The 16,897-nt window shown below is 36.9% G+C and overlaps 1 protein-coding gene across 1 annotated transcript in view; it reads left to right on the forward strand.

The window, feature by feature from the left end:
- The first annotated feature begins 10,357 nt into the window (after positions 1–10,357).
- The window catches only part of LOC149786064 (organic cation transporter protein-like), a 32,658-nt gene continuing 26,118 nt past the window's right edge, over positions 10,358–16,897 (forward strand). Inside the window, exon 1 of the mRNA XM_089976355.1 lies at positions 10,358–10,425. The gene's annotated coding sequence lies outside the window, so the exon portion shown is untranslated. The remainder of the gene's footprint in view (positions 10,426–16,897) is intronic.

A 16,897-nucleotide genomic window follows, 5' to 3' on the forward strand; every position in this document is an offset into this window, starting at 1 on the left:
AGCCACGAGACCAAAAGACGAAGTTACTGTGTTACGATACAAAGATGCGATGCGGTTCGATGGTAAGAAGATCCGAAGATACAAAGAGAAATTTAAGATGGTCTGAAGTTACGATGCGAAGCTACAATACAGCGAGAAGAAATTACGATGCGAAGAGTAGGAATTGTATGGTGAAAACGTCGCTTCATAACTCTTTCACACAAAAATTTAGGGGGATCAACATCTGCACATGCGTTGTTTCCTCAGTATCAATTTGAGGTTATGCTCCAGTTTCCTAAAACTGAACTTTCTGTCGCGTATGTCGTCTGCTTGTAGTACAATTTTTACGGTGAAAAGTGGCAAATGCTGTATGTTGTTTCAACTGAAACGATCTCAAATTTGCTTTTAGTATAGCTGGCGATTGTGTCGTATTTCTAAGCCAGTCTCATATTGCAATTGTTTTAATCCTGTTTGTGAACTTGCGATAACATTTGAAAAAGAGTAGACATGTGTTTTTGCCCTGTCCATGTTCTCATAAAAGATTATTATTTTAAACCTATGCTCATATGGAGAATGAAGTACAATAGTTTTCTTTATGCTGATGCATGTTGAAGAAAATCTGATCCGCAAAACTGTTAAATTTCAGCAAATAATTAGACATTTCGCTATGAGAAAAATACGAAACTGTGGATTGGAATCTAAAGGTAAGTTTAATGAATCTATGTGAAACAGTTATCAGCAACATCGGCTGACTGATTCGTGAATTATTTTTATTTGTGTTAATATGATGCTGCACATCGATTGTATGAAAGGTAATAAACCTATCTAACGGTATAACTTTTGTCTGCTCTTTGCATGTCTGTCGCTCTCTCTCTCTCTGATTCTATATACGTGTAGTTTGTGCAAAGCCATTACCAGTAAAATTAGTAAACAATGGATATGGTGTTAATAATGCACGCAACTTAAGACAAGTGCATCAAAATAAAACAAATCTTTATTTTGTCTTTTCACACGTGGCATTTTACATGTCACTGGATGTAAAGGTCAACTTGAAGAAGGCCCCTTCAGGCTCTCGGATGACTACCTCTGTCTTCTGAATTCAGGAAATTGGAGAAAAAGTCTGTACTTACATGACCTGGTGTTATTTGAAATTCTATATCAGCCATCATGTATGGTATATACCTGTTAAACTTAATGACAATCTGTACACATATGTATCAAGACACTTTGATTACGAAAGGTGCTACATTTGTTTTAGTGGCGATTTAACTGTCATCATAATCATATATGATAACGTTGGATATATCAGGTATAGATTAGTATAAATTGCAAACAGAAATTAAGTGACCACAGAAATTGAGATGCAGCGTCTTTTATTGAAATAGATGCATGCTTGTCAGCGCTATAAAATTCACCCTTGAATACAGAAACTAAAACACAATTGAAATAAAAACCCTTACAAGTAAACCCATATTCTTTAAAATATGTTGTTTAATGATGTTACCATCTGCAGTTTGTTGAACCGTTATGTCATGTTTCTACAGTTACACCGAGTCCAGGCAACGTTGACTGTATCAATCTGCCCACATATCTGCTAACGAAAAGAAAAACCTCTTCTTTATTGATTGTAAACAGTCTTTATATATACATAACATTGTAGACATTCTCTGTGGTGTGTCCTAATATGTGCCATTATCAATCACACATACCAGTAACTCGCAGGCAGCCTTAAGAGTAAAGACATATTATGAAACGAAAATCAAGTGTTCACATTTATAACCACTCATTGAATGTTCAACACTTTAAGCAATATTTAGTTTCAATGTGAACAGTATAAAACAACTATGTAAAGATGTGTCTTCATTAGAAGGAGCAGTTGCATTAATGTGCACTTTGAAAACGCAACGGGACATAGAGGAGATAATCTTGCAATAAATTATGTCATAATGTACCAAACAATTTTATTTTTTACTTACATTTTAAAGTCTTTCAGTCCAGTCTTCTCCTTATGTATTTGTATTCAACTGAAGCCGATCTCTGTTTTTTTTTTCTTTTCATTCTTTGGGGAGATACAATTCGCCAAGTATCAAAACAATTGTTGTTTATAAAAAAAATGTTTATTAGTAAATAAGCAATTAGGCAGATGTTTCCCTAATATACAGGCATGTCGAGTATGAATCGTGGAATTAGGAATCCATGCGGTATAAGAAAGGCAGATATACTTATAATATTAGGTCTCACAGATGAACCACGACCGGTTTGGAGATAATTTCCTAATATGAATCACGACTGGTTGCAACCGTAACTGTAAATCAAATCAATCAGCATGAAAACGTGGAATAAATATACAGAGTCGCAATACCACAGCAATTATTTACCGCAGAAAGTCGTCAGTAGATGTTTGAAAATCCCAAGTATTACAAACGACATATCTGGGACAAGATGATGTTGAAACCACTGAAGTACTGAAACGATTGCAACATGAATAGAATAACGCAAAAGTGGATATATAATGATAATACTGCATGACTACAAACCCCAAGTCTCATGTAGGCACCCTATCAACGCATGTTCATGACTAAACAAGGGAGACGTTGATCAATGCATAAAGGCACGTGAAGAAATTTTGCCAAAAGCAGAGAAGGCAAGGAACATAAGCATGGGGTCAGTTCGCGCCGGTAACAACTGACCAGAAGCCATCTATGAGGCCACGTCGATTTGTCAGCGGCTGCTCATCATGAACAAAATATGGCACAAGTGGTTATTCAGGGACATTACTCTAGGACCATAAGCCTCCAGCCCCGTATGGACACCGTATCCACGCATGAATCATACATTTAATAAGGAAGACGTTGATCAAGGCATAAAAGTGTATGAATAATTTATGGTAAATGCCGAAAAGGGAAGAAGAACACGCATACAATAAAGAGCTGTACCACACGTCCATACGAACATACGTCTGGAGTCAATTCGCACCGGTAACAACGCACGAGAAGTCATCAATCAGACAGCATTGATTTGCCAGTGGTTACTCATCGACGACATCTTGAACCTGGGAAAGCTTTGCTTGTTCGTGCATGGCCTCAATAAAGACATCAAAGGATGCATATGAAAAACTCGCGTGCATTGATAATGAGTTCTCAGACGGTTACTATTCTGTTAAATCAATGATTCGATGCAGCATTTTGCTATAAATGCAACCCAAAGGTGACAATGATGATCATGTTTTTTTTAAAAAGTCAGAATTCTTCTTGCTTTTTCCGCCGGGAAATCACACACAATCGAGATCGAACTAACATTGTTTCGTGTATTAGAGTTCGCCTAATATCAAACCGTGGAAGTTCAGTGGGTTCATTTCGAAAACCGCGTTCGGGTTTTAGTCGGTTGATGGTGCAGCTTCCAAAGTTGAATCAATCAATGAAGAGATCCTACAGATTTTCATTTGTGAATAGGAGTCTCAGTCAGTTGTGTAATCTCTCCTAAATCTGTACCGGATGTGGTTGACATCGCACATTCGTCGCAGGTTGACCGGAAAATATTAATGAAATTCCTGCGAATAAACAAATCTCAATTGCAGGACCTTGAGATCCCAATATCATATCGCGCCAGACAATGTCCGGATTTCCTCAACCTTGTCCGGATTACCTCAACGATTTAGGTCAATCTTACATGTGATGCTTTTGCTAGCAGTTACAGTACATGTTCTCCAAGCACTGCATCGCAGGGTTTCGTATTGTTTGGGTTCTACCGAAGGCTTCGCTGAGTTATCTGATGTTTCTTACTTCCCCCGAGCCCATGTATCTTCCATGCCACGGTCCACGGTTAACGTACCTTCGTTTCACCCTTATCGACCAGGACTAGAACTATTGTATCTTCCTTGATAATACAAATGTACATTAGAGATCCATCTGATATTGAATACAATGTCAGTCATGGATAGACGTGTGATACCCGTGCTTGTTATCGACGATAGTTAACAGTTTACGCGCCACATTATGGACATATGTAGGTTATATTCCCCAGAGATTATTCACATGCGTAGTAATGGTGTTAGCTGTCCTGTATTCGCGCGCTGCACATATCGTTAAATATGTTGCAATTCAAGTCGTTGATAATATCAAAAGCGCTACGGCAGTTCGGTTGAGAACTCAGGAATTATAAGCAGTCCAATCAATTAGAGTTTGACTGCGACGATTAGTTACTCGGGCTCTGAATAAGGCGGTTAATGGACGTATTGCGTCTCGTAGAGAATATAAACGTATTCAGTTACTCTTGTCTACTCCCAAAACACCCACAGACAAAGGTCATCAACAACCCGAGACGACAACAAAAGGTCTTGCGTAGTGGTTTCACCACTGACGATAATGACAGCACGTTCGTCGACTAAGTTGTATCTACTCACACAGTCAGTCAAGCATTTCAGAGGTGTCTTTATGCAAAAATGAATTAGACTCCCCTCACATGGGAAACCTGTATCGTCAACTTGGATTCATCAACAGGATCTGGAACATAATAGGCTGCATACGTAGTAACGCCTCGACATCTTTTAATTTTGACTCGCAGGGGCTTTCAGCAGCATTTTTGTATCTGCTAATAATTAACATTGTAGCATTGATCGGGGCCATTGCTTCCCGCGACGACGGCCGCTGTTTTATTCAACGCTGACGCTGTAAACTCGGAAGGACGATCCAATATTTTTTCATCTTGGTGTTGTTGCCCTGCATGCACTTGCGAGAAGCCCGTCATGTGAAGCACTTGTTGATTTAACATTATTACTTAGAAGATACACTTGAAACATTCACGAACTATATGTTAATATTTATGGACACACAAGCTTAGCAATCCAATGCGTCGCTGATATGCAGCTGATCAGGTTTGCTACCAACGCCAATTTAACCCAATTGAGCAACTGGGTTTGATGTTAGCGTCGTCCTGGCGAGCTCGTGAGTTTTCAAAATCACACTGGCAAACTGCAAACATCCAACGTGATCATCGGCGATATTGTTTCTAAGCAGCAATGAGCCATTACTTAAACCTGGCCTAAATCACTTACAACAAGGGAATCACAGACTCCTTTGATTATGGTGTGTTGGTTGCCGTTATCAACGACTACGTGGATTTTAGAGTCCGCCCAGGTGCGATCAGAACTTCCCTAGTCAATACTCTTCGTAAAGTCGTGGAGCCAGTTTCAAGGATCATCAACCAACGGTACAGATGAAAAACTGACCTCGTAAGTTTATGTCCTATTTGGTTTTCAGTCTCTTGAAAATGACTTTGATGTCACATTTTGAAAGTTTACAATTCTGGATCATACTTGATTATCTTAACCGGAACTTAAGGTTAGTGGGATAGAATGTCAGTGTATATAATGACCCCTGGCATGCTAATTTTTGTCCCCAGTATGGTTTACTGACAAACCGGGCACTATTGTTTACGAAATTTTCACATATACAGTATCAACATCATTAGTTGTATGATATGAAATTAAGATCGGTAGACTCGACATCTGTCCAAAAGGCTATTTAACCGTCTTTGGTCTCTGTGCTTAAGATTTATCATTGCATTTGGTCTTTGTGCTTAAGATTTATCATTACATATATAATACAATTCTTAACGGCTACGCTATGACATTTTAGCAGATATTTCCGACGTGTTAGCTTTCCAACAGACAGGGGATGCGAACATCGATGATTTCGTGCCGCTTCTCAGCTAATATCTACGTGACATCTGAAATGACAGTCTCGTATACACTGAAGTATAATCTTGTCAATGGGCAAATCGAAATCGACTGTTTGGACCACCACCCTGGTGTGCCAATATCAACTTGAATTCATCCTGGAATTCAGACGTGTTCAAACCCAGGGATTGTTTCTACAACAAAAGTGCGAAATTTACCGCAAACCATCCCGGCTGAATTTCACATCGAATATATTGCACCAGCATTGACTAAAATAAGAAGAGAAATACCACCACTGTTATTCAACAAGGATGCTCTTGTCCGTTTTACAGTTCTTGAGCGCAAACGAGAAAAATCGTTTTCGACAGGAAATACAGGCGAAACCAGTATGATTCTCTAGAACGATATTTTCTGTGACTGCTTGTCAGTAAAAAGGGTAATTGGTTAGCAACTGAATGTGCATCTTGTGATGTGATGAATCTGGACAGAGTTTGCCTGTTGAGGTTTCATATTTCACCGTGACAATATTAATAGGAGAGCTGTGATATACCGGAACTGGTTAGACAGTCTCAAAGCCCAATTATAATAGTACTCTTTATAACATTAACAGGGAACTCAACAACAGTGTTATCTAGTTTTTTGCCTTGACTTTTGTCTTCACTGACAAGTTCTCTTCCTCAGCTATATTTATGATTTGGTGTAAAAATAGATGACGCAATTGCTAAAGACATCATCCTGTTTTTTTCCATTGTTTAAATACAAATCCGGACAGTCTAACACTCAAATGTCAACTACAGTGTACAGGGCATTCAGAAAATAAATACATTTTCATGGAAAATATTTTATTTCTACAAGTACAAAGTACTGTCATGTGACTTAATAGAGTCTGCGCACTAAATACTATCTTCTGTTTGCTAATTAAGAAAGACAGCCATGATTTCAATAACGGGTATATTACCAACTGATTTTACGCGCTTCAATAAATGGAGTGTACTGTTAAGGTGATTTAGGTATGTTGTTTTCATTTCTTGAGGAATAATAACGATGAAAAATATACTGGAAACTTGGGAATTTAAAGTACGGTCACATTTGTGCAAGTAACAGCTATTTTTAAGTATCTTCGAGAGCAATTTTACTGTGTATATCTTAAACCTTTGTCACCTTGTCACCTGCCATTTATTTGCTAGTATTGCCGGAATCCACGTCTTTTCATTTCAAGCCTTCTGTTCATTTCATTTAACTGACAGCCATGATTATGGTTTTGACTGTTTATGTGTAAGTAAGGAATTCAACTTCAAAATAGAGTTGTAAGAGCGGATGACTAGGTAACTAAATTGTATTTAACATTTCACTTTTACATACTGGCAGCTATTCTGGCACCCTTAAGATGGCAAGAGTTTGTATTTTTGCAAGGCTCTTCGTGAGAAATAGAATTTGTGTACTCAATAAACAAGCTTTTCGGCAGCTTTATACCAGTTCTTCGTATCGCTAGCAACATCCCGTTTTCCAAATTAAGGGATCAATAATTAGATGGGATTTTAAAAATATCTTCCATTGGAAGTAGATTGTACATAAAATATTCTCCAACATGATGAAAATATATCACAAGATGTTAATTAATAATATATTTTGGAAAAACCAAAGGTAACTGCAATGAATATTTGACTTTAGAAACGAAGCAAAGACGGGAATGTTGAGGTACTTCAAAGAATTTATAACCCCAAACTTTAAAAAGCATAGTCTCGAAAACTTGCATAAGTAAGGCAATTTTAAAAATAATTTTCAATTTTCTTCATCGCTATTACATCTTAGATGAGAGCCTACATTTACCTTTTGAACCCATTAAATCAAAGCTAAAAGGACCATATCGTTTTCTTCGGTAAAAAAATAAACAATTTTGTATAAAATGGTTTGATATCATTCTGTTTTACCTGTTGTATTTACAGTTGTGGTTTTTTTAAGCTTATTTTTCAAAAATTTAAGATTATATATCTTCTAGTGAAATATTCTGTAACACTATTTAATCTTCCATTTTGCTTTCTTCTTCATAAATATACGAATCTTTCTTCATGGCTAAACGTTTGTCCTCGGCTGCGGATCAAGTCATTTTATAATGATCATCCTACAATATTCAAAGCAAGTTCGATTCAGTCAGATGTAGCTGATTGCCTCACAGTGGACTTTTTTTGTTAGCTGCTGAGTGCCATATTTTCTAACATTATTTCAAACAAGAATAACTGTCACTAGCATGAAATGCATACTTGGTGCATCATTGACTAAGAAACCAGTTGTCTTTATTTGTATAACTGATACCTGAACCACTAAGCTGTCCAACTCAGCATCTGTATCTCATATACATCCTAAGTCATCAAGTCATCCTCAAAGTTGACTGCCGTTATGTTGGGTAATTAAACAAATTATTTTACAGAAAAAAAATAGGTCAGGGCTGTTTATAAACCATTTCTATTTAATTGCGAACCTTACAATTTTCAACTTCAATATCGCTTCATTTTCTTTAATTTCATGTATTCATATATAGAACTAGCCTTCGTAGAAATATTCCATGCATGAGCTTGGCGATCCCGTAATCCTACAGTGATCGTTAACGATTTTATTGTATAAAAGTCATTTCATTGCACGCATGCTTGTGTATTTATAGTTTAGCCATTAAACCCTGCAGAGTGTATACCATAGCCTGCGCCGTTCAGTTTAGGTTTGAAACGAATCACCAATGAAAAATAATTCTGCCATTTCAATACACAGCCATCTATACAAAATCGGAGAGTCGATACGAAATGATACCTACCTTATACAATTTACTTTTAATCATCTCTGGCTATTATTAATTATTAGTTATTTGGCTGTAAATTCTTTACTTGCATCGATATGTGTCATGTCCTAGGTTGTATGTGTGCGATACGTATGGGTGCATGACATAGGCGTAATTTCAAGTGTAGTTCAGTTGATTCGTGTGTGGGACGGGTTGGGGGTAGACCGATACATCAGACCCTCATCAGTGATGATATTGACCGGCGGTTTAGGGACTGATATCGAATATTCATTATAAAAGCAAAACTTGGTAGCCAATCTTGTCTGCATACATGGTTGTAAATTGTATACACTTACCGGTATTTCTCACGACTGTGGAGCTACCGTCAGCAAAGAGTTACTTTTGCTGACATGTTCATTACATTTCCGGAGGAAGGACCGCTCCGGTGGCCTAGCGGTTAGAACGTCCGCCTTGAATGCGGTAGGTCGTGGGTTCGATCCCCGGCCGAGCCATACCAAAAACTTACCAAGCTGATACTAACAGCTTCCTTGCTTGGCGCTCAGCATTAAGAGGTTAGTGATAGGACTGGTCGGCCTGGTGTCAGGATAATGCGACTGGATGGGACATCATGCTGATGTCTGCGGCATGATGCCCCAGTGCTATACGTCACTATGAACTGCCACACTGCAGACATCGTAGATATATAACTGAAAAATTCAGATCACACACACACACACACACACACACATTTCCGTAGGAAATCCTATGCTGGGCGACTTGCAAATCCGCGTGAAAGAACATAACCCTCTGTCATATGGCCAGTTTGTATTTCGCACCAGATATGGCTGTTCCTAAATACCGGTAAGTGACTAAAGTTTACGCAGGTGTGTTCCAGAAAGATCTGCATGCAGCACAATTGCAACATTTAATGAACAGGTGGCATCAGACCTAAATATCGTCCATCAATATCAACGCAGATTTATTGGGTTGATTTATCCGACTCGGTTGGGGGAGGGGAACGTTGACCAGCGAGTGATGCGTGCGTAATCAAAAGACGATGGGTTCCGCTGTTTTGAAACCATTTTTACTCAGTTTAACGCTGAGTATATCGATGGGTCGCCTCTTCAATGATATTTTTTATACCGTTGTCTTCGTCTGGTTAGCGTGGGTGTCTGTTGAAGGTTATTCTGCATACTGTAAGGAATGTCGTATTTGGGTTCATTCTTTGTTGACGCACCATATTCAAATGGTATAGGGCATTTGCTTGTACTTGTTATGCAAACATGGCAACTTCAAACCTATTATGTAGACAGGATAACGTCAATTCGTTATGTGGACAATGTAATTTAACACCTGTTATGTTGACATGACGACTTCTTTCTTGTTTTGTGTTCATGATATTATAGATTCGAATTTTTCCCTTTTCTCTTTCTTTTCTCTCACAAACGAATGTGAAGTTTTAGTTACCGGCTTTCATCCAGTTCATCAATCCAGTCACGACTAGGTCTATCCATGTGACAGTTACAAAGTAGCCAGTGGCCCCGAGGGCCGATTGGTCTAAAGGGGTCACCGTTACTGATCATTGACATCTCACCTCTTAGGCCAGGCCAATATGGGTACACGAAAAAGCTTGCCGGTTGCTTCATATCGGTCAGTGGTTCTTCTAATGGTTTTCCGGTGTTCTTCCTTGTCACGGAATTGTATAAATCCCCTTATTTTTTTTAATATATGTACTCGGGTTTAATTTTCTGTGTAAGACGGTACCGGATTGTGATTTATGTATATTGTACAATAATTCCAAACAATGAGTTCGGTTCATCCTATGACGCACGTGCGAAATGCTTTTGATGGGAAAAACCGTTAATCATCAAGCGCACAGAGGATGTAGAACTACATTGTCTGCGCATAAATGCCTCACCGTAGGACGAAATCTTTACATTACGGAAAGCCTTGTCAGTGAGCAGTCTACTTAAGGATTTGCAATTCTTCAGCTATAGAGGTATGTGAGTTATTTATTAATTTCCTAATAATGTTGCATTTTATTAAGGAACGTTTAGTACCATAGGATTCTTATCGGACACAGGTAGGTTAACTTCTGAACCTGTCTATTGCTTTGTAATGTTGTGCCGATACTGTAATTTGTATAGCTTACCGTATATAACGTCATTACGTGTTATCGTTTATCCCCGTGTCATGCTTAGGACACGGTGTGAGATTTATTTTCAGCTGATCAGAGCTGACCATAGTGAACAGATCTGACCGTGTCAGCTGTGGAGCTGATCCATGGTGACCAGAGCTGACCGTGTCAGCTGTGGAGCTTACTATGGTGGTCAGGGTTGACGGGTACCAGCTGTAGAGCTAACCATAGAAGCTGACCATGACGGCTGTGGTTCTGGCCATAGCGGCTGTGGAGCTGACGATGGAGCTGACGATGGAGCTGACGATGGAGCTGGTTGAACGGCGGCCGTTCAGCTGATTGGACAGTGTGTTGCTGGTTGAGTAACACGTAATCGAGCATTGCTGACCGATTGGTGGGCGCTGATTGCTTGATTGACCAAGGAATTGAATGGTGGTCGGTGACTACTAGTAATGCTGGCTGCTTGACTGACCAGTGTGACTGGTAGCCAAGTATGCTAGTGGCGGAATGTTCTGTGTAACTCCATACATGTAATCGTTTAGCCGTGGACTAATTTTGGGGTTTGTTATACCAAGTGTTTTGGGACTGTCAAGATATTTTGTATGATATATGTCCCATCGTTTTCCATCGTTTCATCATTTTTCTATTTGAGTAACGTAACTCAATTCTCACTATTTGAGTGAATACATGGTTTTACTATATGAGTAAAGTAAATTATTTTTGCTATTTAAGTAAAACACATCATTATTTTCGTCGTGTGCAATTAACCTTGTCCTTGTACAGTTAAGGCCATTTACTTGTATTCACATTTAAGTTATATTATTAGGTTCGTGCGGACTGTTAATTTGTCCAATATCTGGATCTTATACACGCATGTATTAATCATAATTCTCTTTGCATTTGAGTCATTCATCAATAAACATTGTATCTGTATCACAATCAAATGTGTTCTGTTATAAATCCGAAATCCAACCAAGTTATCTTGTTACTTTCCTTTACCAGTTTTCCTGGCCGCTATGTATAGCCTTTCTTGTGCTGAAAAATAACGTTTAACCCAAAATAGCAACAAAACAAAGAAAGAAAAACGACAACAAAAACAGTGCCTCTCTCCAATTAAAAAAAGATATATTTCCAATATAAATAAACAAAATAACTATTTTAAAAAAGACAAAAAGAGAATCTATACTTTTGAGATGTTTGCAGTCGACATGATTCATCCATGGTTTTGAGACATGATTATGATTTTGATAGTTAAAATGGCTACTTAAACAATTTATTTACTGTACGTAATCAAGAGTGTTTCACAAAATATATACCATTTATGTCGTTGTCTGTAACAGGTATACCTAAATAGTATAGAATACCAACATGTCATGTATATTCATTCACTGAATAGTATCGAATACCAACAGGTCATGTATATTCATTCACTGAATAGTATTGAATACCAAACAGGTCATGTATATTCATTCACTAAATAGTATCGAATACCAACAGGTCATGTATATTCATTCACTAAATAATACTGAATACCAACAGGTCATGTATATTCATTCACTGAATAGTATCGAATACCAACAGGTCATGTACATTCATTCACTAAATAGTATCGAATACCAACATGTCACGTATATTCATTCACTAAATAGTACTGAATACCAATAGGTCATGTATATTCATTCACTGAAGAGTATCGAATACCAACAGGTCATCTATATTCATTCACTAATTAATATTGAATACCAACAGGTCATGTATATTCATTCACTAAATAGTATCGAATACCAACAGGTCATGTATATTCATTCACTGAATAGTATCGAATACCAACAGGTCATGTATATTGATTGACAATCTGGCATGATTCATGTGGAAACCTGCTTTTCATTTGGTGTTCATTCTAATCCAATTTTGCCGATGCCTTTTTATTGACTGCATAAATGTATATGCTAGATGGTCAACAGTCTTTACACACGTTACACATTTTAAGATCTATTCATTCAGTTGGAGAGAGAGAGAGAGAGAGAGGAGAGACGGACGATATGTGAGTGTATGTGTCTCTGTGTGTGTGTGAGAGAGAGAGAGAGAGAGCGAGAGCGAGAATTTTGCAATACAGTTCCTAACGCGATATCGCCCTTATCTCCTTATGATATATATATATATATATATATATATATATATATATATATATATATATATATATATATATATATATATATATATATATATATATATAACCCTTATATGTAACAAGTATTGGGTATTTTCTCTCTAGAGCAAGAAATACATCGAGAAAGAAATGTTGAATTGTGATGCCTGGTTTGTTTATCTTATTATAAAGGGTAACCGTGTAGTTGAAGTAATCCGTACTACATCTTTAACTTTTATCTCCTTCAGCTCCGCTGGAAGAGATCTGAAGTAGTGTCGAGGGTCTTGGGCTAGAAATTCGTCCAGGTCAAGCCAGATCGGCTGCCTCATAATGTCCTTGGGAAAAGAATACTTTGCTCCCGTTTTATCGGCATGATAATGTGTTACGTTTCCGTTCAAGCCAACAAAGAGAAAGCTTAACCTGTTGCAAAGTGTTCACTACATAAATCTAGATATGATATGCATATCAAAATTGGTGTGGTAGTTGTTAGTTTTATTTATGTCAACACAGATATAGCAAGATAGTAAGCTATCATTTGTACATTTTGATATTAGACATATTCGTTATTGATTATATTTATTTAATAGTAACGATTTTGATATTGTTTCTACAGGAAATTAATAATGACAATGTCAATAAGGAGATCATAAAAGACTTAGGAATGATCGAACCAATTGTGGCGACGGTTGTAGTAGTTGTAGTGGTGGAGGAGAGCCATTTTGGTACATTACTCAAATAAATTGAATTTCATAAAACGTGCTTATCATCTGACACCTAATGATGAAGTGGATGGATTTAATATCTATCCAAGGCGTATGATGTTTATTATTTGAAATTATCACAGCCCTTGTAAAAGAACATCTTTAATTCATTGAATATATCCACTGATCGAGGTTGTAATATCTGTGAAAATAATATGATAATAGTTGATCTTAATAATGACTTTAAACGATTTAAATGACGCTTGCTCAATGTTAAATTAAAACTAAATCGCAGATACGTCGTGCTTCTTAAGTGATATAAGCATATATAACATTAGAACAAACCAGGTATTCATCACTGGCGACCTTATTAAACCGCATAACCTGGCGACCTCATTAAGCCCCATTATGATATATTTAAGAATATAAGCTCTTCGTTGATGGATTATTTTCAACTTACGGCCTCTTTTATGACGGCATGCTTGCATTATAAATATTCTACTTGTTACAAGATTGAAATTTACTTCGATAATAAATCACATTTTGTAAACTTAATAATTTTGTATCACCGATAGGCTGATCAACAAAGTTGGAAATATGCCCTGGTGTATGTTATTTACGACTGTCACCGGGAGCCCTGATACTGAGCTCAGTGGCGTCAGAAAATAGGTCATAACCAAGACATATTATCCTGTGTGGCATCAAAGAATTTTCATTCACACTACATACACCTGGAATGAATTTTAATCCTGTCCTTTGCCCCATGGAGACCCAGTGCATGGGTCGATAGGTTAAAATGTAGACTGTTGATAACCTCGTGACTTCAAGGTCTCCGAGATCATAGTAAGCACACTGTCTTTTTGATGTGTATGACAGCTCTAAAACTCAGCAAAAGATATTTTTATTCAGCGTAGATTGGCACTGCGATTTTCAAATCTGAGTACATGTCCAATATCTCTTCCCACCCCGGCTGTTGCTATTGCCCATCTCCTAACATTCCAGTTAGTATTTTAAAGTCAAAATGATTTCATCTCCTTTCTCATCATCTAAGTGTTCAATTTCCTTTTATTACAGTTGTAAAATAACTGCAGACATATCATTTATGCAGTATATTTTTTTATTGGATTAAGATGAATGTGTAGGCAGAGGCGATGGGATATGATAACAAAAATTTCAAAACATAGGACATTACCAAAATGTCATCTTGTCATTTTAATGTACCATAGTAAAAAATGAATTTTAATTTTGATATTTTCGAAGGGTGGTGACAAATTTAAGGAATCCGTTGCAGTGCTGCTTTTAGATGCTAAAGAGAGTGACATTTATTGTGCTTTTTTGGTAAGTACTGCAAATGTAGTTATATCAGGAACGCATGACGTATACGTGGTGGCTGTTGTATTCTGGTCCTTGGTTTATTGCCCGAAGGAAGATTTTGTGGGATAATGGTTGGAACCGGGACAGTCGATGTTTGGATGTGTGACATGCCGTCAGAATTACTCTGGTTCCAACTGCTTTAAATCTGATAGACACTACTTCCAAAGATGTATTTTGCGGCAGTATGCCATGGACTTTCCTTTCCTACGGGGTTGTTTTATTTACTTGGTTTGTATTAGTGGTTTCTATTTTTTGGGGGGTTGTTCTTGTTTTAGTTTCGATTGATTTCCTACAAGTCGTGGGCATTTATTTTTGGTAACATAGTGAAAATTTGTAGTCTGGTGTAGTTGTCGGGACTTTTTGAAGTAATTTTGATGTTACTGGTGCTATTATACAAATTGTTTAAATCTTACTTGACCCGATTTTTAAGTACGAATGTTTAGATTTAAAATAATTCTACTTCCATTTTAAATTTGCTGTGGCGTGTGATTGTAAATTGCTTTTACATCGGGTTGCTCGTACAGTAAAAAAAATGCAAATAATAGGGATCACATAGTATTATGTGAGCAACCATGTGCTGTATGCGTGTGTATTGGTTGTTTTGGCTCGGGCAGCTCTGTGCCAGTGCACGTCGTGACAAGTTAACAGCGAGTGGCAGCAAGTAGTATAGTGTCCTTGCGCTATGAATACGTCTGAGCAACATCTGCGTCTGCGTAGTAATGCCACCAAAATATGATGAATAGTGCTTATATTCTGTTATGTATATTTGATTTATTTACTAATATCTGATCTAATATATAAACATTTCAATTTAATTGTTTGTTTGTAATTTTTAATAATTTGTTATTTTTCATTACATGCTATTGTAATATAAATTTATTCACTAGAGATAATACTTTTTCCAGAAAATAGTTTCACCTTGACTGTTAGTTTTAGTAAACACCGTATGTTAACCTACATTCTTACCTTGACTCAAAATTAGTAGCAGCCTCGTAAATAAGTTCTATTTTTATTTTAAAATGATTTTTTTTTGTTGTCGAGGTCATGATTGGACTACGTTTTTAAGATGTAAATTTTTTTTTTTAAATTTCTTAGAGTAAAATTATTTGTTTTCGTCAGGGCTACACTGGTGTACGTGATCTTTAACAAGTAAATAATTTCGACGTGGTTCTGGAACTAGATCACGTGACCTGTTTTTGCGTTTTAGAATACGATATAACCTTTGTTTTGGAGACAGATTCTCAGTAGTTGGGCTCTTACACTGGAAGTTGTTTGTTGTGCTGTTTGGAGTTATTTCAAATTACTTTGATTCAAAACGATTATTTCTTTTTTCCTGGAAAATGCGTGTGCTCATATGAAATTCCTGAGCCAAGACAGCTTTTATAAAAAAAAAAATTATTTGGATTTTCAATACCGGAGTGATAATTCTTGTTTCTACAAGGAACTGTAGACTTCAACACTACAGGGCACAGCATACGTTATCGTCTTCCATCTTGGATTCTTCGTCGGGATTCGAACTTGAAATCATTAGAACATTTTGTTATTAGAACTTCTAAAATTTTATTCGTCGATTAATCTTGGACTATTTTTGGATTTGATTCTTAAAACCCGTATTGTCATATCTTTCCATTTGTACAGAATTTTTCCAGGGAAATAAATTGTTATATTTTTCAAACCTTGTAGCTTTCACTCTTTCTTGTGTTACTGTTTATTCGAGCCTAAACACGTAACATAAGACAGTCCCAAACTTGTAACTATTAAGAATTTTGTTAAAGATTTGAATAAAAAAAATCATACAAGAGTATGTTCAAGAATGATATTAAAAAGAATGACAAGAAGCAAATAATAGCTGTCCTGACGTTCAATGTCAACGAGACGATATTTTTTGGAATCATATTTTTTCCATACTAAATGGGTCCATGCGGCTTGCGTATTTAAAGGCTCTGAAATACTGAGCTTTTAATAACAGGGATACGTCTAAGAGTAATGCCCGTTTATGGCCCTAATGCCAAAATGTGTATTGTTGACTATGAAATATATTGTTCTTTTCAGTGCTTATCAAATCGTAAGTTTAAGAAAGGTATCCGTCACTCCATTATTTCCAAAACGA

The sequence above is a fragment of the Sinohyriopsis cumingii genome, chromosome 12, assembly GCF_028554795.1.
Source record: "Sinohyriopsis cumingii isolate HCF-2022 chromosome 12, ASM2855479v2, whole genome shotgun sequence".
NCBI lineage: Eukaryota > Metazoa > Mollusca > Bivalvia > Unionida > Unionidae > Sinohyriopsis > Sinohyriopsis cumingii.